Below are 27,720 nucleotides of genomic sequence, written 5' to 3'. Positions count from 1 at the left end.
CTTGGGAGGAGGGACCTTTAAACAGTCAAAAGGAAATTCAGTACGTTCTTGATCTTAGAGCAAAACTCCACACTTTGGGTCAACTAACACGGGAGAATTTGCGCCAAGCTCAAGAACGTCAAAGCCAACTGTATGATGGGGCACTCAGCTATGGGAATTTGCACCGGGAGACAAAGTGCTTGTATTACTCCCAACATCGAGCTCCAAATTATACCAAGTGGCAAGGAATCTTTGAGGTCACACAACGAGTGGGAGATCTCAATTATGAGGTAAAACAAACAGATTGGGGTGATGCACGTCAAATATACCATCTCAACCTCCTGAAATTATGGAGGGAGGCGGTCTTTGTGACGTTGGCAAAGGTGGTTCCAGAGAGGGCGGATCTCAGGCCAGAGGTGAACTTAAAAGCCAATCATTTCACCCCGGTCACTTGTGGGGACCACCTCTTACTGTCTCAAGTCACAGAGGTTACCAAGTTGCAAAAAGAATTTACAGACATGTTCTCGCCTCTACCTGGTCGTACAAACCTCATACAGCACCACATCAAGACTGCGCCTGGGGTAGTGGTACGTCATCCCTACCGACTTCCTGAGCACAAGAAAAAAGTAGTTTTGGAAGAATTAGATGCAATGCTCGATATGGGAGTAATAGAAGAATCCCACAGTGATTGGTCCAGCCTGGTCGTTCTAGTCCCTAAGAGTGACGGGTCGGTGCGTTTCTGTGTGGATTATAGGAAAGTCAATGCGGTGTCTAAATTTGATGCATATCCAATGCCTCGTATTGATAAGTTGCTCGATCAGTTGGGCACAGCTCTCTTTTACTCGACACTGAATTTGACAAAGGGTTATTGGCAGATCCCCTTAACGCCGATGTCCCATGAAAAACGGCCTTCTCCATACCGTTTGGCTTACACCAATTTGTGACCCTTCTGTTTGGTTTGTTGGGGGTCCCAGCTACGTTTCAGCATCTTATGGACTGAGTCCTCAGACCACACTCTGCTTACGCTGCTGACTATCTGGATGACATCATTATATACAGTAACAATTGGCAGCGGTACATGCAGCATTTGAGAGCTGTTCTGAGGTCTCTGCGATGAGCGGGACTCACGGCAAACCCTAAGAAGTGCGCAATTGGACAGGTGGAGTTACGGTATCTGGGGTTCCACTTGGGTCATAGGCAGACGCGTCCCCAAATTGATAAGACCACAGCGATTGCGACCTGCCCAAGACCCAAGACCAAAAAGGAGGTGAGACAGGGCTGGCTGGCTACTATAGAAGATTTGTGCCTAATTATTTGAAAGTCACCAGCCTGCTGACCGATCTCACTATACAAGGAGCTCCAGACCCGGTCCAGTGGACAGAGCCGTGTCAGCAGGCATTTACACAGGTGAAAGCTGCACTTTGTGGTAGACTGCTTTTACATGCACCTAATTTCTCTCTCCCATTTGTTTTAGAGATGGACGCTTCGGACAGGGGGCTGGAGGCGATGCTCTGGCAGGTAGTGGTGGAGGAGGAGCGACTGGTGCTGTACATTAGTCGCAAGCTATCGCTGAGAGAGTCTAAGTACAGCACCACTGAGAAAGAATGTCTGGCCATCAAATGGGCCGTTCTTACCCTCCGATACTATCTGTTGGGGCGGGCCTTCATCCTCTGTTCTGACCACGCACCATTCCAGTGGCTCCACCGCATGAAGGATGCTAATGCGCGGATCACACGTTATTAACTGGCTTTACAGCCTTTTAAGTTTGAGGTGGTCCACAGACCGGGGGAGCAGATGGCTGTTGCTGACTTTCTCTCCAGAAATGGGAGGGGGAGTGGGGGACAGGCCGGATGGCTCCTTGGCCCAAGTCGGGCGTGGGGGTATGTGGAGGTTGGGGCGTGGTTGAGCGTTCGTCTGGAGAGAGAGAGAGCATTAAGGGTTCACACCTGAGCGCACCCTTGATGATTAACAGTTCTATCTTGTTGCAGAAATGCTGGGGAGAGCTATAAAGAGGGAGAGAGACTGGCACACATGTCCTGTGCCCTATACAGAAATTAACTTTCAAAAATAAACATGCTCTGAGAAGTATTCACTGGAGTAAAAAGTGTGACAACTAGCCTAGGTCTCCCCTGTGTATACTCATGATCATCAATATACTGGTCAGTTTTCCCAGAAGAGAAAGACTACATTTTAAATGTATATCTGCTAAAAGTTCATATTGTCAGCTTCCAAGGGTACAATGGCATATAGAGGTCCTCAAAGCTAACCAATTTTGACTTCACGTGGCCTTTAACATGACCTCAATTTTGATCAAACTTTTTATAAAAGGCAAGATTCTTTGTGCTTTATTTGTGTCCATGATAATGGAATTGCTTGATAATCCTTGAACAGAATGATAACATAAAATGTACCATATGGAATGACGTTTGTTTAGCTTTCAATTCCCCTATTTAAGCTATAATTTTCTGCAGGTTGGGATCTTTGCTTGTCTGCGGACCTCAAGGTCAGTTTAGCAGGGGTCGAGGCACTCCCCTTGAGGACCTGCATTTCCTGCAAGTGTCTGAAGGCATGTGTTCTTGCATTGTTTTCCCCTGCCACGGCTTTCTTTTGGATGCCGCATTGTGGCTTTTGTGTGATTTCACAGTCATTTGAACAGTAGTGTCTGTAAGAGGAAGATTATGACAGATTTTTGTTCAGAACCCCGCTCAACGCCGAGATAGAAGCCACTTAGATTGCAGATTTGTGCAAAATCTTCTCTGCTGCAATCTGAGGGATGTTTCAAAACTAATGCATGTTTCTCTCGAGGCAAGCGTATTTACAATCAATGCAGACTTTCTGCTATCATATCTTGAGTGATATCTTGAAGGGTGTTGAGTGAGAAAGGGTGTGAGCTGTGAATGCAATGGGTGTGAGCTCTCTTTGTTGCCTTTAGAGTGTCTAGGGACATTACTTCCAGTTTCTGCCACTGAGGCCTGGGGCTAAAAGAGGGATGACAGGGTATACAAAGCCAGATGATTTTGTGTTTCATCACCGCAGCCTTTTTTTACATCCCCTTTGTCTTCCTTTGTGTGCTGGATACTTTCATTTCTATACACACTCAATTAAGGAGCAATGCAACATAGATATTGTGCTTTCAAATGTGTCAGTTTGGGTTGATAGCTGATTCTGCAGAACTAGCAGAGAGAACACAAGAAAAAAAATCATATTCTTTATATGTATCATTGACTTGTTTTCCAGTTGATGCTTAAAATGTAGGAGGAAAATCTCTTATGGATAAGATGCATTAAATAAAAATATATTTAAGAGGCATTCTCTAAAAACAAGTCTTAATACAGTATCTTACACAGTTTTGCTTACCGGGTGAGTATGTATTAAGGATGTTAAGATTATTTTTTTAAATTTATTTATTTATTTCTTTTTATCTGTTGTTTCCATCACTTTCAACAGATTCTGAAAGCCTTATTGATGTACAGCACTGGTTCCCAACCCTGTCCCTGGAGGTCCCCACACTGCACACCCAGTTCAGGTCATAGAGTCTCTACTAATGAGCTAATGAGTTGAATTAGGTGTATTTGATTAGGGAAATATCCAAAATGTGTAGTTTTGGGGGGCCTCCAGGAACAGGTTTGGGAACCACTGATGAACAGTATTAGCCCAGAGGCAACTTTTGTTGCTCACAGGTTGCACTTTCATAGCTCAGGAGACTTAATGAGTTCTCAGTTACTGTCAAAGTGTCAACTTTGCTTAAAAGCCCGCTATACACTGTAGGATTTTTGCAGTCGTTTAAGATTGTTACTTGTCAGACTGAACAATATGAATGCATTGAGATCGCCATGGCACACTCTGCAACATTATTTCAGACTGTACAAAACATATCGTGGCCAACTGTGGTCCCAATCACAGAATAGAAGCAAAATTGTGAGATTTGCCTGGAGGAGAGTTTTTTTTGTATTTTTTTTTATAAAGTCAAGGCATCAGCATTTCCATTACCAATCCATGTCAAGCATTATGTGGCTCAGGAGGCAGAGCTGCAGGAGGCGGAGCAGACGGAGCCACAGGAGGAGAAACAGACGGAGGAGGCGGAGCGGATGGAACTGCAGGAGGTGGAGCTGCAGGAGGAGAAGTGGTTGGAGCCTCAGGAGGTGGAGCGGATGGAACCATAGGAGGAGGAGTGGACAGAGCCGGCGGGGACTCAGAGGGCGGAGATTCAGAGGACGTAGATTCAGAGGGCCCAGTGGTCAGAATAGCTGGGGACGCAGATGTCAAGGCAGCTGGGTACATAGATGTCTCAGTGGTCTGGACAGCTGGGGATGCAGAGTCTTCAAGCGCGGGCTCTTGGATGGTAGAGGCTTCCAGTGCTGGCTCTGGGATGGCAGAGTCTTCAGGCGCTGGTTCTGGGACTGTGGCAGGTGTGCGTGCTGGCTCGTGGTAAGCATGGGTGCTGGCTCGTGGACCGTGGCAGGCATGGGTGCTGGCTCGTGGACCGTGGCAGGTGTGGGCTCTGGCTCGTGGCAGGCATGGCAGATATGACAGGGAACTCAGGCGTGGTGGCTACTGTAGGAGAGTTTGCATTCTCATCCGCCACTCCCACAGTGAAGTCCGATCCGCTCAGCAACAGCGCAAGATCAGTGAATCAATCCAGAGTCCATGGGCTTTTGCCATAAGGCATCAGAGACTTCACTGGCTCATTTAGTTCAATTCAGAAGAGGTCCTTAAAAGCCACTTCATTAAAGGTGCATTCAGTAGTTTGGAGCCAATTTAAAAAGTTTACACATTAACGAGATGAATTGGGTTTTTGTGGAGTTTGATTGGAGTGGTATACACTCACATGAGATGAAGACTGTACTCATAATAGTTTTCTATAAAAAGTGTTTTATTCTACATGTTGCGGGTCACCCCCTTCAGTGTGTTTCGCCATGCTGAAATTACATGACCCACGGTGTTTCACTAAATGTCAAAGAAGAGAATCCTTGCGCTAATTGGCTGCCGCCTGTGTAGACACTCTTGGCTATGCTTAGAACTTTGTTGTTTGGTGACGCAAAGAGCAAGATGAATCAGAATGAGCTTTATTGCCAAGTATACTTACACACAAGGAAATTGTCATGGTGACAAAACACAATGGAACATACTTATTTATCGTGCTTTAGCAGCGGAGACAACGGGAGATCCAGTAGTTGTACTATGGAAGAAGTAAAAAAAGGTCTGAAGCAACTTGTTTCAAGCAAGAAGACAGAAAGACCGGCAAAGGCAAAAAACTAGAGTAAACATCGGTAACGGTAAGGCATCTACGTCTACGCGATTGTTGTGGATTTTATGTAAACCATGACGTTGGTTGCTTGGAAATAAAACGAGTTCTTCAAATATAGTATTCATGGTCATGCTAAATTTGAACATCAAAAACAATTCTAATCTTTCCTTTACCATAACATTCTGTATCGATAGAGAATTGAGGTTTATTTTACACAAAGCAGTTCTCTAATAAAGGTAATAACTGTCTTTAGAAATAATGTGAATCGTAGACAATCTCCAAAGATTATTGATATGAGGGACAATAATAATCTATCCTTAACAGTAGAAGCATGTTCACTTGATTTCTGATGTTTGTTTTTAGGCAAAGCAATTATATTATAGGAGTAATAAATAACTTTAAAAATTACCTAAAACTCTGACATTTCCAAATGCAAATGATATTTAAAAGCTGACGGGGGCAGCAGAGATGGCCATGCTGATCCACGTCAAAAGATGGCAGTATAGCGTCTAACACCACTGTAACATCGGTACTTAAAGTACACGAAGAAGATCAATGCTAATGCTAGCTAGAGAACTACTGAATTCCCCTTTAAAGTCCACCTCACTGGCTAAGTCCATGACATACTCCTCCAGGGAACAATTCCCCTGATGTATCTGAAGAAAGCAAACTGCTGGGTTCATGTTGAGGGTTTAGTCTTCTCTCAAGCTTATGCAGGAATCACAGAAGATGGTTAGAACCCAAACACAGCTTTATTTGTCAACAGGGTGATGATGAAGACAGAAAACCATAATCAAACTAAGTAAAATCACACAGACTATATAATCAGGAAGAGTAAACATTTTGGAAAGTGATAAGGAGGGTGAACATTAGGTGAGTATATATAGAGTCCTGGTAATTAGGTGATTAGGAACAGGTGAAACTGATAATTGATTGGAGTGAGTTGGAGCAGATAATGGCTGGAGATGGAGAGACCGATGGAAGCGTGACACTCCATCATAAGCACAATATATAAAACGAAAGGTGGATTTTGTCATATAGGCCTATAATAAGACATCCTGATCACAAATACAGAAAATTACAGATGTTGAGAATGAACGCGAGTGGGGGAGGTAGCCTATAGTAATAGCTACCACAAGCAAAGATTTGTTGTGGAAATAAAAAGACTAGCCCGAAAAATTACAAAGTTCTGCGTTCACATAGGGAAAACAAAAAAGGTGGGTTATAGTACTTCTTTCTCTTTTAGATTGGTAACCTAGGCCATGCAAAATTTAGCAGTCACACTATATGAATACGATGCTAAATTTCTGACACTGCCAGAACTTCGTCGGAGGCTAAAGATCACCGTAAAGGCTATTAATCGGCCGTCGGTGAGCATTGAAAGATTGCAGATTTTGCCCTACGATGACAGAAATCATTTAGGATTCTCCAAATTTGTAACATTAATGTCGATAGCATAGCTCAGATAAGTTGGTTTTGGGAGAATTTGATGAGAAATGTTTGAGTAATCTTTCATTTTGCACACTTGAGTATCTTGGCAAATCTGAACACGGTTTGAGCAGTGGCGTTTTCTCTGAAGAGGCAAGAGAGGCAGTGCCTCCTCTAAAATAATTGACTACATAAATAAGGAAAATAATCGACTGTACATAAATAAAACAGATAAAACATTATGAAATGTGAGCTCAGATAATATATATATACTGTAGCAATTATACTTTATTTCTAAAGTAACTCTGTCAAACAGCGACACCAGCGGATGAAGTTTTAGAAGGAGGCAGTGTCTCTCACGCCTCCCTTGTGCTTATTGTGATCTGATTAAAGGTGGAGTGAGTCATTTTGATCTAATACACTTTTTGTCAAATTCTGCGAATATCTCTTCACAGTCCGCTAGCTGGCCATTCTGTGTGTGTGCGCTGAAAATGAATCTTGTTTGGCTGTTGAGTTCAAATATCAACTTTCTCAGGAATCGCATAGTCCACCTTTAAGCTCCAGCATGATGAGAATAGTCCCTTTCCCACATACAGTCCTCATACTTTCCCCTTAGGAACTTTCTAAATATTAACATTTAAGAGGAAAGGCACACATAAGGAGACGTTTCCCTCTTGCATTCGCACACATCAAAGTAACCCCCGTAGTGACGTCATCTAATGTCTACCATTATTCTTCTGATGTTGTTTGCATGAGCAGTTTAACAGCAACAACAACACAGATGGAGGACACATGGACTGGAGCTACACTTTTGTTAGGATTGTTCTACATAGACTGTGTCTTCAGGTTAAAGTCTTTACACTGGGTGCGTGAGCCATGCATGTGGTGCTGCGTCCCGAAGCCGCAGTGAGAGGAGAGATGATGCGCTCAGCCTATTTTAACCATGCAGCACACACTGAACTCAGCGCATAACATGTCTTATAACAAAATGCCTTATAAACCTATTTATTAACACAATCTTTTACAATAAAGACTGTTCTGAACTACTTACCCATTGACTTAAAAAAGTCGTCTTGATGCAAGTTAACCACGCAGTAACAGGCATGCAAAAGTTGAAGGGTGAAGTCACATGAGGGGAGACGTTGCCTCAACTTCACACTGATTCGTTCAATATGCTGTAAATCAATCAATGTGTTAATGCCCGCCTCTCATGCTCCCGCACTCACAGTGGGTCTCCACAGATTGCTATGAATGTTGGAAGTGGAGAGACTATTTACAGAGTAAACTAACCTGCTCTGACAACTCCACTTTTAGTGACTTCCAAATAAAAATGAACTCGAAATGACTTGAAACATGTAAATGGTGTGTTAGTGAGCCAGTTATTAGTGAGCACTCGCTCTTAAAGGTACAGCTCCGTGCCATCATGCCACCATTACAGATGAGTAGATGACTGATCAGAAAATAAGGTGATGACTATAAAAAATAATTGGCGAACAAATAAAACCTACATGAAATATGCATGTTGCTGTATTATTGTAGGTATTATTTTTTAAGCAATGGAAAAAATAACAATTAACAGAATGCATAAACTTGACGAGTCTTTGATTTAACTTTAATAAATAGTCTGTTAATATAAGTACTGTATGCTTATTGACAGTGCAAGGTATATAATATGGCTTCCCATAAGGAATCCAGCAACTCTTGTGGTAAATTTATTTTTATTATTTTAAAATAACCAACATGTTTCTACTTGTTGGGTTATAAAAAAATTTAAAAAATGTTGATGCTTTAAATTGAAAAAGGCCTAAAAGTTTTTTACCACAAGTGTTGCTGTATTCCTCTGTTTAACCTCTACTGATCTAATCCATGCACCTTGTATGTACAATTGCGCCAGATCTACTCTTCCAGTATTATCAGATTCAGAATTCCCTTCTAAATGCCTTCCTGTGCAGAGAATAAAGAGCCAGTTGGTTATGTACTGTATGAGTCTCACTTGTGTCACACCTGTTACTTTAATAAGAGACCAGTGCGATGTAACGTCCTGCGTGAAACTGAAACACAAATCAAACTGCAGTGGCTGTTATTTGTTTAAGCTGGCTGGTGGTTAACTGTAGCTCCCCGTGGTTAAACCTGATGGAGGGAAGTGGTGCGGTGCTGTTGCATTAAAGAGGCACGATGGAGCAGGGACGGGGGTTGGGGGATTGTTTCTCTCAGCATGCCTTGGCAGGGGGATTCCACACATACGTGGGTGGCGGCAAATGAACTAGATTTGTGGGGGCAAAAAATAGCGTAGAAAAAACAACAAATTACCAAGGCAATCATGAGTTATAAAACTGATTATATGTTCTAAAGTAATCTCAGCCAGAATTTCATAATGAAACAAAAAAATCAAGCGCGTGATTGGATTAAAATAGCAGCTTTTCTAAAATCCGAGAATAATAGCTGTTTTTATAGACCAGATGCTCATTTTGAGCAATAAAGGCCATTGACATTGTGTAATGTAGTCATGGAGTTGTAGACAAAAGTGTGTGTACAGTGCTGTGAAAAAGCATTTGCCCCCTTCCTGATTTCTTCTATTTGTGTGTATTTTTCATACTAAATTGTTTTAGATCTTCAGATGAAATATAACATAAAACAAAGGCAACCTGAGTAAACACAAAATACAGTTTTCAAATATATATATTTTTTATTGAAGCAAAAAAGTTATCCAACACCTATATCACCCATGTGAAAAACTAACTGCCCCCTTAAACTTAATAGCTGGTTGTGCCAACTTTAGCAGCAAAAACTACTACCAAACGCTTCCGATAACTGGAGATCAGTCTTTAGCCACATTGGAGGGTTTTCGGGCATGAACTGCCCATTTAAGGTTCTGCCACAGCATCTCAATCGGGTTCAAGTCAGGACTTTGACTAGGCCACTCCAAAACTTTAATTTTGCTTCTTTTGAGCCATTCAGAGGTGGACTTACTCCTATGCTTTGGATCATTGTCTTGCTGCATAATCCAGTTGCACTTGAGCTTCAACTCACAGACTGATTACCGGATGTTCTCCTTTAGGATTTTCTGGTAGAGAGCAGAATACATGTTTCCCTCAATTACTGCAAGTCGCCCTGGCCCTGAAGCAGCAAAGCATCCCCACACCATCACACTGCCACCACCATGCTTGACCATAGGTATGTTCTTTTTGTGGAAATCTGTGTTTGATTTATGCAAGATATAACGGGACCCCTGTTTTCTAAACAGTTCCACTTTCAGCTCATCAGTCCACAGAACATTCTCCCAAAAGTTTTGAGGATCATCAAGGTGTGCTTTGGCAAAATTCAGAAAAGCCTTAATGTTCTTCTTGGTTTGCAGTTGTTTTCGCCCCACCACTCTTCCATGAATGGCATTTTTGCCTGGTGTCTTTCTGATAGTGGAGTCATGAACAGTGACCTTTATTGATGCAAGAGAGGCCTGCAGTTCTTTGGATGATGTCCTTGGCTTTTTTGTGACTTCCTGGATGAGTCGTCACTGTGCTCTTATAGGAATTTTGGAAGGTCGGCCACTTCTGGGAAGGTTCACTACAATGCCAAATTTTCTCTTTTTGGAGATAATGGCTCTCACTGACGTTCTTTGGAGTCCCCGATCCTTTGAAATAGCTTTGTAACACTTCCCAGACTGATGTATTTCAATCACCTTTTTCCTCATCATTTCTGGAATTTCTTTCGACCTTGGCATAGTGTGCTACTGGGTGAGAACTTTAAGCCATCTTCATGCTGCTGAAAAAGTTCTATTTAGGTGTTGATTTGATTGAACAGGGCTGGCAGTAATCAGGCCTGGGTGTGTCTATTCCAGCTCAACCCCATTATGAATGCATTTTCATAGATTTGGGGATTTAGTAACTAAGGGGGTAAATACTTTTTCATACAGGCCCAGTTGGTATTGGATAACTTTTTTGCTTTAATAAATAACATTATCATTTAAAAAATGCATTTTGTGTTTAATCAGATTGCCTTTGTTTTGTTAGATTTTGTTTGAATTTTTGAAACATTTTAGTGTGAGATATACACAAAAACAGAAGAAATCATCTTTTTCACAGCACTGTATTTAAAGGAATAGTTCACCGTAAAATATTTGTTTTAATTGTTTACTCACCCCAATTCCGTTCCAACTTCATACTATTTAGATCTCAAAAGGAGATTGAACAAAGGATGTCTAAGCTTCTGCTTTCCATACAGCAAAAGTACAGTAGATGGTGATTTATACTGCCAACTCCAAAAAGGACAAAAAAGCAACATAAAAGTATTATTTTAAAAAAGTCCATACGACAAATATCTCCTCTGCTTGAGCTTTCAAACCTCATTTGTGGTCACATTATTTCAGTCTTTACCATGTCGCAATTGGTCATGTGACGTGATAGGCTCATATGAGATGAGCAAGTTTTGTGCAGAAACGATTTCCATCTCAAATGAGCCTAATACCATTTGGTGGTAATGATGTCAAACCCGGTGTGACCCCGTCTAAAGGTGTCATATTTGAATTGATTACAATGGCGAATGTAATTGGGTTATTGACAATAAGGTGGTCCGAGGTGATAAAAATGAGAAATCTTAAAAAAAATATTGTTTCAAACACACGTGTCAAGTTTATAGAAATGTAACCTTTGTGTCCAATTTGGTTTAATACATCTTTGGGGGAAATTTAAAAAAAAAAAAATATATCTTTTGTCATGTTGTGCAACCCTCAATTAAAAGGTATTAAATTACTTTCCTTGCACCTTGAATGCATGAGTGTACACAAAAGTTTTCAAACACATTTTTCAAGGTAAAAAATATTTTTTATAAATGTGATGAATGTGTTTTTTTGTCAAGATTATCAAGAATTATTCTCAGGGTTGCACCATGACCTGAACAAAATGAGTCTTTTCATAAAATGTCAGTTTTTTTTTTAAGACTTCATACTCAGTCTTGAGGGTCAGGGTCTTCTCTTTTTTTATTATTTTTATTAACAAACAATAAAATAGCTACCTAAATGTTGGTTACACCACATGACTTTGATTTGGAGGATAACAGTTTTTCTAATTTTAAATATATTTAAAGCACAAATGTTTCACTGCATATGATTAAAATATTTATGAATATGCAAGCTCATCTCTACAGTCATGTTGCAACATCAGGGCTGATGGTGAATCTCCCCTTGAAGACACAGAAGCCAGATAAACTACAGCACATGCGGGATGTGGGTGACAGTAACTTGCACTTATTCAACTTGAACCACATATGTGGCAAACCTTCCCAAAGTAGGGGAAACAACTTTGAAATTGTAGCTTCCAGCAACAAGGAAATGGCTTGATGAGCCAACATGATCACACGGGAACACACCAGGAAGTGATTGCATTTGCATAATCAGTAACAGATGCATTAGGAATTTGTGTTTTTCCTTCTAACATTACATTTTTACTGCACTGATGGTCAGGTTTAGGTTTGGGGTCTTTGTTGGGGGGATTTTATAAAATATTAATTTCTCTTCACTGAAATAATTTTATTTTTTATTTTTTTATTATTACCCTTTATAGATTTGAGCATGGAAGATTATGAGTGAACAACAGCTTAAAGGAAATTTTGGTCAGACAAAGTTGTTGTATGGCTTCAGAAGTCTTGGAATACAGTGCATAATTTGTATGTACTACGTTTAGGGTTCTTTTTACAGTATGCTGCTTTTTAGCCCTTTTTATTAAAGTGTTTACCTCTGACGTGTGGGTCTGTATACACTGAATTACTGCATGGAAGAGGTGGGCACTATCATTCAGTGTTAGAGGGGCTCATTGGCTCTCAAAGCATTTATTACAGCTGGGTGTTTATGAGACCATGCGCTCTGACACCTCATCATGCATGCCTGAAATATGCCCTTTCATATGATTTGCATGTTCAGCCTGAATGTGGAATGCATGTATTGTATTGAGAGATATGAGTATTTCTCTTTTATTTATTCACACCATTTGTTTAAGTCTGACTGCAGCTGACCTTGGGACCTCATGAATAGCTGATTGATGGCCTCTCATGTTACCCATGCATATCAAAAAGGAATACGTTTGATAGAGCTCCTGTGACAGGCTCTCAAGAGAAATAAGATCTGAAGTCAGTTTCTACACCAGCTTTTCACTTACATGAATGTTGTGGAACCATTTCAGGTGCCTCTCGCCCCGAGAACGTTGTTGTCATCTGCTGAAAAGACAAGCTGACCCCAGCGCAAACTTTCAAGATCGCTTAAGCTAGGAATGGGTTATGATGGCCAACTAGTCGATAGGTAGTTAATCTAGTAAATTTTTTTTTATTATTTTTAAAGTTTTTCTATTTTTTGCTTTAGGCAGTCTGCACAGCACTAAAACCCTCTTGGAAAAGTTGCATCTTTAAAATCATCCCCTTTAAAGCACCACTACTACAGCCATACACATTTAGACGGATGTCTATGGCTCTTGCGTCACGTTTAAGATGCTATGTCAAGTTAGAAATAGTCTTTGCATCTCGAAGTCCAACATATCAAAATATGTTGATCCAGGAACACTTGGGTATTAAAGAGATAGTTCATCCAGACATGAAAATTCTGTCATCATTTACTCACAATTATGTTGCTCCAAACCCACATGGCTTTCTTTTTTCTGTGGAACACAAAAGACTGAGGCTAACATTCTGGCTAATATATCTCATTTTGTGTTTTGTGGATGGGTTTGGAACAGCATGACAATTTAACTATTTGAGTGAACCATTCCTTTAACACACTTTTTTCTGTATAGCTGCTTTGAAAACGATATGTATTGTGAAAAACGTTATAACTTGACATCTTGGTCTTTTCAACAAGGTCATCAGATTCGTAGAAGCATAATAAAAAAAAATCTATTAGTTTTAGTGAACTTGCAAACAGAATGTAAGATAAAGTCAGCTAGGACATTGTGCGTTTAGTTTATTGATCTCCCATCATTTTGTAAGGTCATCTGTACCGCCACATTCTGACAGATGAATGAATGCTTCGCTAAAAGGTTTCTTACCGTGAGCTGCGGCTCGCTTTATCGACAGGCGTGAGGGATGATCCTGTCCGTCTGTGCAATATCAGTGTGGTGTGATTCATTCAAAGGACATTTAGGCTCAGGACTGAATCATTTATGGGCCATTGACAATATGAAGTGCGTCAGCGGAACAAACCACCACTGAATTAATTTCTCTTTGAAAAACGCCTGTCATTACCGCCCCATTCGCCAGGTCCTGCTCCCATCACGCCTATAGGGCACTCTGTGAGCTTGTTCAAACCATGGCAGAAGAGGTTAAACAGGCATTTCCAATGAGCTGACTATTCGATCGGCTCTGCATTAATGGGCATTCACAGGACATGAGTCAATGTCACTCAACATCAGCACTCTCAGATGCGTTCAGATATGGCACTCAGGGCAAATTGATTATTATCCAGCATGCTATTAAAAAGATATTTCCCCCGCTGTGACACTGTGGCTTTAAGCAAATTGCACTGCTTTTAAAGCAATGTTTGATATTTAATTGCATTGTGGCGTAGACAGCCCACAGGGCAGAGCTGGGGAGTAACTGACTATGTTAGTGACTCTACCGCTACTAAAGCTACTAACAAAGCATCACTTAAAAATGCACTAATGATTTATTTTTTTTATTTTTTTTGTGCTAATTGCTAAACTTTTAAATAGAAAGAAATATTAATAGTAGAATAGTACATTTGAAAAATATGTTTAAAATAACGTAAACTCACAAGACTCTAACACAGCAACAAGCATATTTCATGTATATTTCATCTGTTCGCCTATTATTTTTATAGTCATCTTATTTTGGATCATCTGTCATTTACTCCTTGGTAAACAAGGTTTGTGATGGCATGGATCTGTACCTTTAAAAGTGAGTGCTCACTAAAAAGCATGTTACTCACATACCATTTCAGATTTCAAGTAATTTCAAGTAAGTAATTTTAAGTTCATTTTGATTTCGATGTGACCAAAAACGCTGTTGTCTCTGTCAGTTAGTTGTTTTCTGTGCAAATAGTTGCTCCACTTCCATCAGTTTGTCCCATTCATAGCGATCTGCAGAGAAACGCTGTGAGGACAAGGGCATGAGAGGCGGGCACTATCACATTGATTGAGAGTGCATTGAATGAATCAGCGCTAATCAGTGCCAATGTCTCCCCTCATGTGACTTTTCGCTGTATTCGGCGGTTACCGAATGTTTGACAGAGTGACTTTTAAAAGATGACTCCTTTACACTTTGTTTGAGCTCACATTTCGTTATATTTTATTTATTCTATATAGCCCATTCTAACTTATTTTTTCAATAGGAAATGCATCAACACAGGAAAGAAAACGCTCATCCAGACTGATCTTACAGTGAAATCGGAAACAGAAGGTTGACTTTCCTTTAGCAAAAATCGGATCTTACCAAAATTCAAAACAATGCCCCCAGTGGCCAAAGCAGTAAGTGTTGTTGGACGTATGGGCACCTGTGAGCTCCATTTTTCAAGGGAAATATCCATGTAGGGGCACCAAAAGGGAGTTGTTTTCAGCTGTACAGGTTGTAATACAGTGAAGAGAAATTAATATTTTATAAAATCCCCCAACAAAGACCCCAAACCTAAACCTGACCATCAGTGCAGTAAAAATGTAATGTTAGAAGGAAAAACACAAATTCCAAATGCATCTGTTACTGATTATGCAAACGCAATCACTTCCTGGTGTGTTCCCGTGTGATCATGTTGGCTCATCAAGCCATTTCCTTGTTGCTGGAAGCTACAATTTCAAAGTTGTTTCCCCTACTTTGGGAAGGTTTGCCACATATGTGGTTCAAGTTGAATAAGTGCAAGTTACTGTCAGCCACATCCTGCATGTGCTGTAGTTTATCTGGCTTCTGTGTCATCAAGGGGAGATTCACCATCAGCCCTGATGTTGCAACATGACTGTAGAGATGAGCTTGCATATTCATTCATGGAAAGAGCTGCTGACACAGCACACACCTGCAACCCTTAAATCAAGAATGCATGCCCAGGGGCAACTTTGAAATGTAGATTTCAGCCTGGAATGACAGCGAGGAGAAGAAAACACTTTGGGAAAGAGTCATTTGAAAGGGGTTTGCACAGCACCATCAGCAGAAATAACAGCAACAGGAGGGCATGGAAATGAGTCTCTCTCCCATGCATTTAGGTGGACCTAAATGCACTCTAAAAATACACACAGCAGAAAATGACAGCACTGCTGCTTCTCAGATTGCACTTGAGGAGGATTCCTGTACCTTGGGGTGGACTGACTCCCTATATTGCTTCTGTGAGGGTGCAATAAGGTCAGTACTTTTGCAACATAGTGGTAGTAGTTGGTTTAAGAGATAGCTCACCCAAAAATGGTATGTCATTATTTACTCACCCTCTTTATTTAAAACCCAAATGCTGTAATGTTTTCAGTGGAGCACAAAAAGAAATTTTTTTGAAGAATAATTAAGGCCCCAGCACACTTATGGAGAAATTCTTCTATGTTCTTCGTTCAGACCCCAGAAGAAGTTCTAAACAACCGAGCAATGACGCACTGTTTGCGTTACATTCAGACACCAGCCACGCTGCTTGTGGAGGGGTTTAGAGGAACATTTAAATATGAGGACGCTCAAGACCACATGTAAAACATCAACTAATGTGACTTTAAAATGTGTTATCAATGACAATTAAACAATGACATTCTAAGGCCGTGTGTCCACCAAAGTGTTTTTTACTGAGGGCAGCATATTTTTTCAAATGTTTGCAATGGGATCGCCACGTATTTAAAAAAAGCCAGCAGCATGGGGGCCTGGGTAGCTCAGTGAATAAAGACGCGTATTGAGTTCACGTATCGAATCCAGGGCATGCTGAGTGACTCCAGCCAGGTCTTCTAAGCAACCAAATTGGCCCGGTTTCTAGGGAGGGTAGAGTCACATGGGGTAACCTCCTCGTGGTCGCCATAATGTGATTCACTCTCGGTGGGGCGCGTGGTGAGTTGTGCGTGGATGCCGCGGTGGATTGCATGAAGCCTCTACACACGCTATGTCTCTGCGGTAATGCGCTCAACAAGCCACATAATAAGATGCGCGGGTTGACGGTCTCAGACGCAGAGGCAATTGAGATTTGTCCTCCGCCACCCGGACTGAGGCGAGTCACTACGCCACCACGAGGACTTAGAGAGTGCATTGGGAATTGGGCATTCCAAATTGGGGAGAAAAAGGGGAGAAATCTTTTTAAAAAAAATAGGCCAGCAGCGTGACGAGGCGCTGAGCATCTATTCCACGCTGAGCGCTGCGTGCTTGGCGGTTTTTTTGTGGTCACTGAGGGTTGAAACATTTTCAACTTTGGATAAAATGCATCGCTCGTCACTGTCACTTTTTACCCAGCCATCCAATCACAGTGGAGGAGGGCTGGGACAAATACCACACCAACCGACCATCACATCCTACTTTTACAATGACAATGGAGAAGTTTCCTTGTCTCTGAGTATTCATGTCTGTACCAGATGAGATTCCCGGACTGCCACAATATTAATATGAAAAAAATAATCATCCAGGGCAAGGGCCAGAGCAAGTACTCTTCCTTGTGCCGATATTTTTACATTCTGTACTTGTTGATAACACAAACTATCTGTGAAATTAGGTACTTGCAACACATTAGTGATCTGAGAGAGCTTTGGGTAAGTGTGGTTAAGACGTGCAATCTAGTAATGTGAATGTTCCTGCATGTCTCAGCACCTCCATTAGTCATTATGAGGTTCAACCACAGCCGCTAATAACAGCCTGTTCAAAAGCATACAACAGCGCACTGGGCTTGTGAGAGGCAGTGACTGCGGGGGCTCCCTATTCTTTCGAATTGATGGATTTTTGTGATTTTGCAAATTTATTCACCACTAATTTCCTTTTTTGTGGGTTTAAGCTAATGCCTGCATAACTTAGCTTACCATTCATTTAGCCTCAAGTACGCAAAAGCAGTTAAAGGATTCCATACTAGTCTTTGAAAGGAATTTTGGCATTATCTGGGGAAGACACTTAAAAAGATATGGTACCTTTACAGGCAGGGGTCCAACAATCATGGAAAACTTAGAAATGGCCCTTTTCACATTCCCTGGCTTGGAACGTGGAACTAAATTAAATGGGGTAAAATTCTAAATCAGTGAATTGGAGACATAGCAGGAAGTATTTTTGCATTCCTATTATTCCAACAACAAATGAAAAAAATCCCCTATTACATTTCCATGACTTTCCAAAAGAGGGGGAAAAAATAGAAAGTGATGGATTACGGCAGTCAGAAGAGAAAAAAATGCAAATTGTACTGTCACTCCCTCAGCAGCTGTATTTTAAAACCCATCGCAGCATTTTTTTTATTGCCAGGGCAATATATCACGAAGAATTATGTTATAAATTTAAATCAAATAATAAAAAACATTATTTAATATAAATATATTACTGTATATTAACCTGTTTATATTTAAAAAATATTATATATCAATGTTTTGTGTATTTTATAAAGTATATTCATTTATTTAAAAGTATACTGTCGAAGTCCTCCTTTGACCGCAAATATGTACAGATGCGTTCTCTGCAAGCGGACATTGACTTTTTCCTTCTTATGCTCTGCTCTGAAATATTTAGTCAGCTAGTTATTATTTAGAGCTTTTGATGAGTAAAAAAACTGATTTCAAGTCATAATGATTATGGCTTAGCAATTAGGGGGCCAAATGATTTCAGAAGACTGGGTTTGGGAATATAGCTCACAATTTGAATGGACTGCTTTTATGGGGGGTTTTCCCCTTTTTAGAGATGACAGCTGTAAACACTATGAAAAAAAGTATGAAAAAGGGCTATAAAGATGTGCAGGACAAAGAAAATCTTGAGAAGTATAGAATATTGCCCCTTTAATTATTATTTTATTGTGAGGTAGAAATGGAAGGAAATGACGTGGTAGATGATCGCTCCATTGTACCGGATGTATTATAATTACTTACAAACCTGACAGAGTACAGCCAAAACACCCTGTCTTCCTACCCTTCAGAGAAACCTCGCGGTAGACTATATTTGCAGGTTATGTGATCCACCCTTCCTTCCTCACTCTCTCTCTTCTCTCTCTCTCTCTCTCTCTCTCTCTCTCTCTCTCTCTCTCTCTCTCTCTTTCTCTGACGTGCTGTAATAATGATGTAAGACTCCTCTTTTAAGCTGAATTCCACTCAGCTGTTCCAAATGACTGCATTACAAGCAATACATTTCTATTTCCTCCTCTCTCTCTTTCTCTCTCTCTCTCTCTCTTACACACATTCACACAAATAGACACACATCAGGCTAAATAGCTCTATTAGTGATTATGAATGAAAAATTCTAGAACGAATGTGTAACATTCACTGTATTAGATTGTGTTGAACAAACCACGATAGCAGTGGCTGCTGATAACAAACATGCTGGATGGAGATGTTTCCTTTACAATCAATGCATTATTCATTACTGAGGCTATTTTTCATTCACAAAATTTCTGTCTGCTTTCCAGGTATCAGTTGTGTGTATGAGGGTACCAGGATACCCTACTGCCTGGAACTCCTGTCTGTTTGTATACTACTTGACATGTAGAGGTTTTTCCACAGTCGCAGGGAATCTTTTAATTTTTTGTATTTTTATATATATATATATATATATATATATAAGTGTTTACACTGTGGCTGTTCAACAGTATGGCAGCATTTACATGTTCTATCTGTGAATGTTTATTTATGAGAGGTATGTTGGAAATTCCTTTCCAGCCTCTGTGAGGATGTCTCATTTGCATTAACAAAGCAAACCAATTTAAAGTAGCCTGGCTTTTTGTTTTTACTACGGTATTCTTTTTGTCTTATCTTTGTTGGCTCAGTGTGAGTGTTGAGTTGATAATAAGTTTATTTCTTTGTTACCTCTTCCATCAACAAGCTGGCCATGTTCTGCTTGTTTCCAAGGGGGAAAAAAGCATGGATTTGGCATGGAACTTGGCTTGAAATTGTGCATTGTGAGTACTTATTCGGTAACCACAAATAACTGGGGGAAAAAAAACCTAGATCCCTTTATAATAAACACTTGTTTACACTTTGTAGACAAGTATGCACATTCAGTTGACAGACACCCCCTTTTTTTAAGTAGCATTAGCTACTTTATTTTCCCATCCGACTGAAGTAAAATAATTTTATCTATAAATACTGTACGTGTGAATTGACTGCTATTACATGTATTTTTTTTTTTATTTTATCAATAAGGTAAGAGAGGCTGTGCTATAGTCACGGCTGAAAGATGTTATTAAGCAGCACGATGCAAAACAGATTCAACGAAACATTTTTTTTCTTCTTTAGAATAACATGAACTTATGAATTAAGCACAATATCCGATGTGTTTTTTTAAGTCGATTCTTTTTAATGACTCGTTCAACCAGTTCACAAATTGTCTGTTTTTGACAGATTACAAATGACTGGAAAGTTCAAAACAAAGTCATGAAAATGTATTGGTCAAAGATTGTGACAAAAATACCGTATACTATGAACAGAGATTCATTAAGAAAGTAAATAGGGTCCCTTTTGATTTCATGTTGTCTAAAACACAAGCTCAAACCCAGAGATTAATCAGCAGGTCTTGTCTTCAGTGAGATGTGACCTGGTTGCTGGTTCTGTCTGATGTAGCTCATAATTAATGTGTGTTAGTATGCAGCACAAGAGTAGGGTTAAGTACACAACCCCCAGGGGAATAAACAGCGGATCACTGCCTGGCTTTACAATATATTGGACACCTTCCAAAAACTCACCCACTGCTATGTACAGCAGATATGATATGCCATGCCAGGTATGCCTGGCGTGTGATGTCAGATTGTAAAAATTGCTGAAATGGTTTAATGATATCTGTGGAACCATGCTATATCCATCTCTCACTTTCCCTTTATCTGTCCCTTTGTCATTCGTTTTTCTTATTCCATTCACATTCTCTCACTTTTTCTCTTTGTTTCTCATTCTACTGATGCATTATGACCTGATTACACTGATTAAGTGTGGTGTAGGGCTGCTGTTACCAGTGTTGTGGAAGCTATTTTTGTAACTGTAATTTTCTAAACTACAAGCTATAACAACAAGCTATTATGTACAATTTAAAGTATTTAAACTACAGTCAAGTCAAGTTATTAACAAAACATTGCTTACTACATTGAAGTTACTGTATTTAAGGGGGCAATATCTTTAAAAAATCTATAACTGTCCAATATTTTTTTATATAATTTAATCAGAGCTATATTTTTCTGTCACTATAATGATGTTTAAAAAAAAAAAAAAAATTAATTTCAATTAGCGTGGCAGTATTAAAGGAATAGTTCACACAAAAATTAGAAAATTCTGCCATTATTTGCTCACCCTAATGCTGCTCTAAACCTACATAACTTTTTTCCCCCATGGAATACAAAAGTAAAAATTAAAAAAAAAAAAAAAATCTTCAAACAGCTTTTTGCCGTATAATGAAAATGAATGGTGACTCAGGGCCTTCAAGCTCCAAAAAATAAAAATAAAAAAAACATGCCATATAAACACAGTAAAAGTTAACGATATGGCTATCATGCATTTTATTTCAAATCTTCATTTTTCCCTTTTGTTTTCCACAGAAGAAAGAAAGTCATACTTGTTTGGAACGACTTTAGAGTAAGTAAATAATGACAATTTTCATTTTGAAAAGCTAAATTTACTCTAAATTCAACTACAAAAATAAATAAATACACTGGATACATCCTGGTTTATTTGACTGAGTTGAAAACATCAGCAACATTTAAGTAATATTTCACAATTAAAAACAATAAAGTGTTGCTACTTTTATTTAGTTACTCCCCAACAATAGCTGTTACAGATGTGGCTCTATGATGATCAAAGTCAACTATGTCTTTGGCTGTGCAGTGCATACTCGTATCGTCACATTACTGTGTCTGCTCTTCACAGCTCAACACTTTGGAGAGTCATTGTAACTTCTCCTTGCCTTAATACCTGCCGGTGTTCCATTTATACAAGGTGTTTTGGTGAACGGCCTTTTGGAAGAATCCATCAGGAATATCCAAAACAAGGCACATTGTGTGGTGTCCCCTTGTGGCCAGTGTAATTTGAACAGACAGCGATGTGAATGAGATCCATTCTGTCGGAGCCGCTTTCATTTGGCCATGATGAATAGTGCTCTGTGCCACAGGAGAGCGGTCACTCACACTGAGGGTCAGGCCCAGCCAGCAGAGGGCTTTTAGTGCCGTTACAGGTTATTAATCGCTGGGTTGCTTCCCTCCAGTGCTTCCGCAAGGTCTTGCCAGAGATGGAGGACTTGACATGTCCAGAGGTTTCATGCCGGAGGAGGGTATTACAGCCTTCACATTGAGCTGAGAACAAAATGCTGTCTTGTCATAGATTAGAAGAGATTTTTTTCCCATGCAACTGCCTCGACAGGCCTCCTCTACCAGTTTCAACCACAGCTTCTTGACCAGAAGTTTTATTTCACAATGTGGAAAAACAGCTGTCACTGGCAAGAGCACAATTAGCTATTTAAAGGAATAGTTTTGCCAAAAATAAAAATTTTGTCATAATTTGCTCACTCTCATTTTGCTCCAGACATTAATGACTTTCTTTCCTCTGTGAAACACAAAAGATGAATTTATAAAAAAATAAAAAAATCATCACCCAAAACCGATTGTATCGCATTAGAAGACAAGAATTAAACCACTAGAGCCATTTGGATTACTTTTATGCTGCCTTTATGTGCTTTTTGGACCTTCAAAGTTCCAGCCACCATTCACTTGCATTTTATGGACCAACAGAGTTGAGATATTCTACAAAAAATCTTTGTTTGTGTTCTGCAGAAGAAAGAAAGTCATACACATCTGGGATGGCATGAGGGTAAGTTAATGATGAGAGAATTTTAATTTATGGGTGAACTATTTCTTAAAGTCTTTTGAAGCCATATAAATGTATTGTGAGAGGAACCAATATTTAAAGGAATATTTTTCAAAAATGAAAATTCTGTGAACTTTATGATCGTTTTTGGCATTTTTTAAGCTTTACAGTGAGTCACTATCAACTGCCATTGCATTACAAATTTATTTTGCACTTTGCTGTCAAACAGGTTTGGAACGACATGAGTGTGTCAGATATTTAAATTTGTGTAAACTATTCCTCTGAGTTTTTATTAATTGATAATCTTGGCACATCGATGCCACTGATGGTAACCAACATTGATTCTTGTCATACTTGAGGTAAAGCCTCATACAAAGTTATCTTATGTTTTAGAAGACTTGGAATACAGCACTACAGGCAGGACTACTGTTTCATTCTTTCCCCCATTTACTTGTTGGATTTGCCGACCAGCTACCGAAGCTGTTCTCCTCACCAAGCTCAGTCCTGTAGTGGCCGTGAGTGTGCAGCAGAGCGGAGAGGTTTGAGACTGAAGAATGTGGGTCATATTTAAGTTGACTCGTGCACTGAACCCCATCTTCACATAAAGTCTTTAAGCAATCCATCTGTGGCTCTCAGAGCAAGCCTGAGCATTCTGTTTTGTCTCTGAGCCACCACCAATTACTCTGCATATTCCCTCAGGGAGCAGCCATTAAACCTGGCTCTGAGATTTTACACAAAGCCAATTTGTCTCAGTGTTTTAAAGGCCCGAATATCACCGTCACACAGCAGCTCTGCTTTGTGTGAGAAACGAATCTGAGTTGAGGAGATTTTATCAGCCTCCTTTCTTCTCTCATTGATAGGAGTGAGATTCTCTTGGTTGCTGCCATTCCTTTGTAAGCGGAGAGCTGCGTGTTCTGTGTGTGTTGCTATAGCAGGAGTGTGCAGCACTGCAGGTTTTCGCATGTCATGCACATTCAGTTATTTTTCCCAATTGCTTAGAAGCTATAGTTGAGCTTTAGTGGATGCCATGGGTGCCAGGTAAGCAGACAAATTTTGGCGCGTGTAGTGATATTATGTAGTGATTTTATTTGGGGGAAATTGCTTAAAGGGATAGTTTACCCAAAAAAAAGAAAATTCTGTCATCATTTACTCGCCCTCATGTTGTTTCATACTTAAATGACTTTCTTCCGTGGAACACAAAAGGAGATTTAAAGCAGTATGTTAGTCTCAGTCACCATTCACCTTTATCACATCTTTTTTTTTTTTCTCCTCCATATAATGGAAGTGAATGGTGACTGAGGCTATACTGGGCCATTGTGCCTAGTAACTACCTTTTGTGTTCCATGAAAGAAAGAAAGTAATACACATATCCATGCTGAAAATAACATCCTAAACCAGCCTAAGATGGTTTGCAGATATAAGGTCTTCCTACCTGGTAAGGCTAGTCTGTTTGGATGGTTTTAATTTAAAGTGGTTTTGGGCATTTGTCAGCTGGCAGGCTTGGAGACCAGCTAGGCCAACTGAAGACCAGCTTGGCCTGTCTTGTAGACCAGCTAGACCATCTGATGACCAGCTTGGCCAGGATAGGAGACCAGCTAGATCATCGAAAGACCAGCTTTTCCAGGCTGTTGGGACAAGCGAGACCATCTGAAGACCAGCTTGGCCTGGCTGGAAGACCCACTAGATCATTCAAAGTCCAGATTTTCCAGGTTTGAAGACCAGTTTGGCTAGGCTGGGAGACCAGGTAGACCATTTGAAGACCAGATTTGCCAGACTGGAAGACCAACTAGACCAGCTGAATCCCAGCTTTTCCAGGCTGGTAGACCAGCTAGACAATCTAAATGCCAGCTTTGTCAGGCTGGGAGACCAGCTAGACCATCTGAAGACCAGATTTTCCAGGCTTGAAGACCAGCTTGGCCAGACTGGAAGACCAACTAGACCATCTGAAGACCAGCTTGGCCAGGCTGGGAGATCAGCTAGGCCATCTAAAGAACAGCTTTTCCAGGCTGGAAGTCCAGGTAGACCATCTGAAGATCAGTTTTGACAGGCTGGGAGACTAGCTAGAGCGTAGGTAGGCCAGCTAAAGTCCAGCTTGGCCAGGCTGGTAGAAAAGTTAAACCATCTGAAGACCAGCTTTTCTAGGCTGGAAGGCCAGGTAGACCAGCTGAAGACTAGTTTGCCAGGTTGGAAGATCAGCTGAAACCTGTTCTTACTAGAAAACCAGCTTAAACTATCATAGAACTAAGAGCTAAAGTTTAAGCTGTTGTTTTAGCAGGGTTTTTTTTAGGAGTGTTGCGGCTATTGCATTTGCAGCCATCCACATGTTTTTCATTATTCCACAACTGAGGCTCCACCTGTGTCTGAGGGGGGCTGTGATAATGATCCAGTCAGCAATGACAATGGAAGAAGGCAGGGTTCCCCCAGGAACCCCATGCCATTGGAGGCAGCTTGGCATTGAGGCCAAGAAATGAATGTAGTATGCAAGGGGTCAACACACCCTGGCCAGTATCCCATAGTTAGACAGTTGTGCTCTGGTTGTCTCTCATGCTCAGATAGAGTGCCATTCGACCGCCCATGGAATCACGGAATGTCTGATGCATATTGCACATAAAAATTGCAAGAGCGTTCTGTCCAACGGTAATGTCCAATGTAATTGGCTAGATTTACTTAATTTGAGACATTTAGTAGCAAGTTATTGAGATCTTTCCGTGCAGCTTTGGCTATGTTCAGAATGTAATACTAGCTTACTATTTACTGAATACTGTGTAATATACACTGGTCACTGGCAACTAAAGGGTATTCTGGCCAGGAACTGCTCAGTTAGACAGAAAGCAGCTGTCTGACCGATATTTAAAGCAACTAACCACCGTTCACTTTGTCTTACATGATAACGGCAGGTCAATCTGAAATCATATATAACAAAGCTTAATATAAATTCATTGTTCAGAATAGCATTCTTCTTACTAGGGGTGCACTGATCGATCAGCCACCGATCGAAATCAGCCGATATTCGTCTTAAATCCGTGATCGGCCAATCGTGGCTAGAATCAGGGCCGATAATTTTTGCAGCACGCAGGGAATCACACATACACACTGCTTCTCTAATAAATGAGTGCTTGCTCAGCCCTTGAAGCATGACAGAGTGGCCTTTGGAGGGTGAGTTGTTGGCAATTCTAAGCATTCACGAATTTAAACTTTCAGACATGATGTAATTCACATGAATATGCCATTTTGTTTTTAAAAATGTGTCAGAATTACACGTGTATGAATATTTAGCTGCCCATTTTCTAGGGTCATTATGGTAGTAATTCTGACTCTTTGCATAGTTAGCAGGAAAAGGATAAAGAGGCTGCTAACGGGTATAAAAACGAATTAAACAACAAATAAACATGAAAATACAGTCGTGACAATCAGATGTTGTGTGGAGCGATAGAAACTGTTTGAGCCTTCATGAGCGCTTCTAGCTTTACTCTCTTTAACATGAGCGCTCTCTGTGTCAAACAAACATGCTCGCTCTGCAGGTGCTCTTAATATCTCATCAGTCACTCATCCCAGCGCTATTCTCTGAGGATCCAAATTGAAATCAGATTAATGTTGGTCACAATACCACTAATAACAGATATAACTGTTTAACCTTCAATAACAGCACCGTGTTTTCACGCATTTGCTTAATAATTAATGATTTGTGTTACAACAAGATGCCAAAGACAGTAAACAAATCAAAGATATTAATGATTTCTCACTGGAGCAGTTTTAGAGCTTGTAATGGATATATTTTTTTTATTTTTGAAAGTATCTCTACTGTGTGTGATGCTCTCATGGTTTTTGGTTGCCAGCAGTCACAATGACCTTTTGATATTGGCAACAGAACTATTAATAACTGTTTTCAATACAAATAAATGTTAGCAATTCACAATTAATGTAATTTTAATGTAATTTTGGTAATTCATTAGTTAATGCATTAGGTATCATGAACAAACAATGAAAAATATATTTTTACAGCATTTATTATCATAATGTTAGTTAATAAAAAGACAATTGTTCATTGTTAGTTCATGTTAGTTCATAGTGCATTAATGTGCATTAACTAATACAACTTTTGATTTTGAACATGTATTAGTATATGTTGTAACTAACATTAAGTTCATTAGTTCATGTTAACTACAGTAATGTTGTTAAATACTGTTAACAAATGGAACCTTTTGCTAAAGTGTTACCGTAATTTTACTGTGTGTGCATAAACATATAACTGCAGCATATAACTTGCAAAGTGTGGCAAAGGGCACTTTAAGAAAAAATCGATATCGGCCAATCTTAGTGTTAAAAAAACGGAGATCGTTATCGGCCTCAAATTTCCTGATCGGTGCACCACTAATTCTTTCTATTTGTGCAGTATACAGTATGTATATACTTTTACAGTATGTATTTTTTATCTATTTTTTTGTCTTTTAAAAGTTCAAAATATTTTGGTCTGCCAAAAAAAAAAAAAAAACTGAATTGAAAAGAAAAAGCCACAATAACAACCATTTTATCCACATGCAACGTAATTAGGTAATGTGACAACAGTGTAGCATACTACTGTTTGTACGTTTATAGTGGAATAATTGCAAATATTTCACTACTATTTAGTAGGCAGTGTGGACCAGACTTGATGACAATAGTCAAAAGTCTGGCTTTGCTTGTTGTCTAGTCTCAAGCTGAGGTTCTGTTTCTTACACTCTTATTTATTTTTTCTCCTTCCATTCCTCCTCTCCTTCGAGAGGGGTGGCTGTAAAAGGAAGAGAGTCTGTTCCTAACAAGACAGAGTGCTGAGAAATGGAAAAAGTGGGCGGTCAGAAGCTGGAGGCCGGGATGTCACGGTGGCTGAGCCCAGCTGGAACATCTGTCCCCTGCACTGGAGAGTCTCCATTAGGGGATGGCTCTGCTTCAATCCCCTTCAGGGAGGAGAAAAGATCTTCTGTCCCATGGGGGAAATAGATGCACAGCTCAGTCTTGAGTCTAAGGCCTCTTTATTCTTACATACACTGTGTTTCTCTCTGTTTCTGCTCTGCAGGTTTTTGCCACGGTTCTCAGTTGGATTCAGTTTAGAAGATTGCAGTTTTGTCACATATGCCACTCTGTGGTCATCTAGAGTGATGCTGTGGTTTGCACAGGGCCGAAGCCTTT

Source organism: Myxocyprinus asiaticus, chromosome 11 (assembly GCF_019703515.2).
Source record: "Myxocyprinus asiaticus isolate MX2 ecotype Aquarium Trade chromosome 11, UBuf_Myxa_2, whole genome shotgun sequence".
Taxonomy (NCBI): Eukaryota; Metazoa; Chordata; class Actinopteri; order Cypriniformes; family Catostomidae; genus Myxocyprinus; species Myxocyprinus asiaticus.
Note: the sequence above shows the minus strand (reverse complement) of the source record.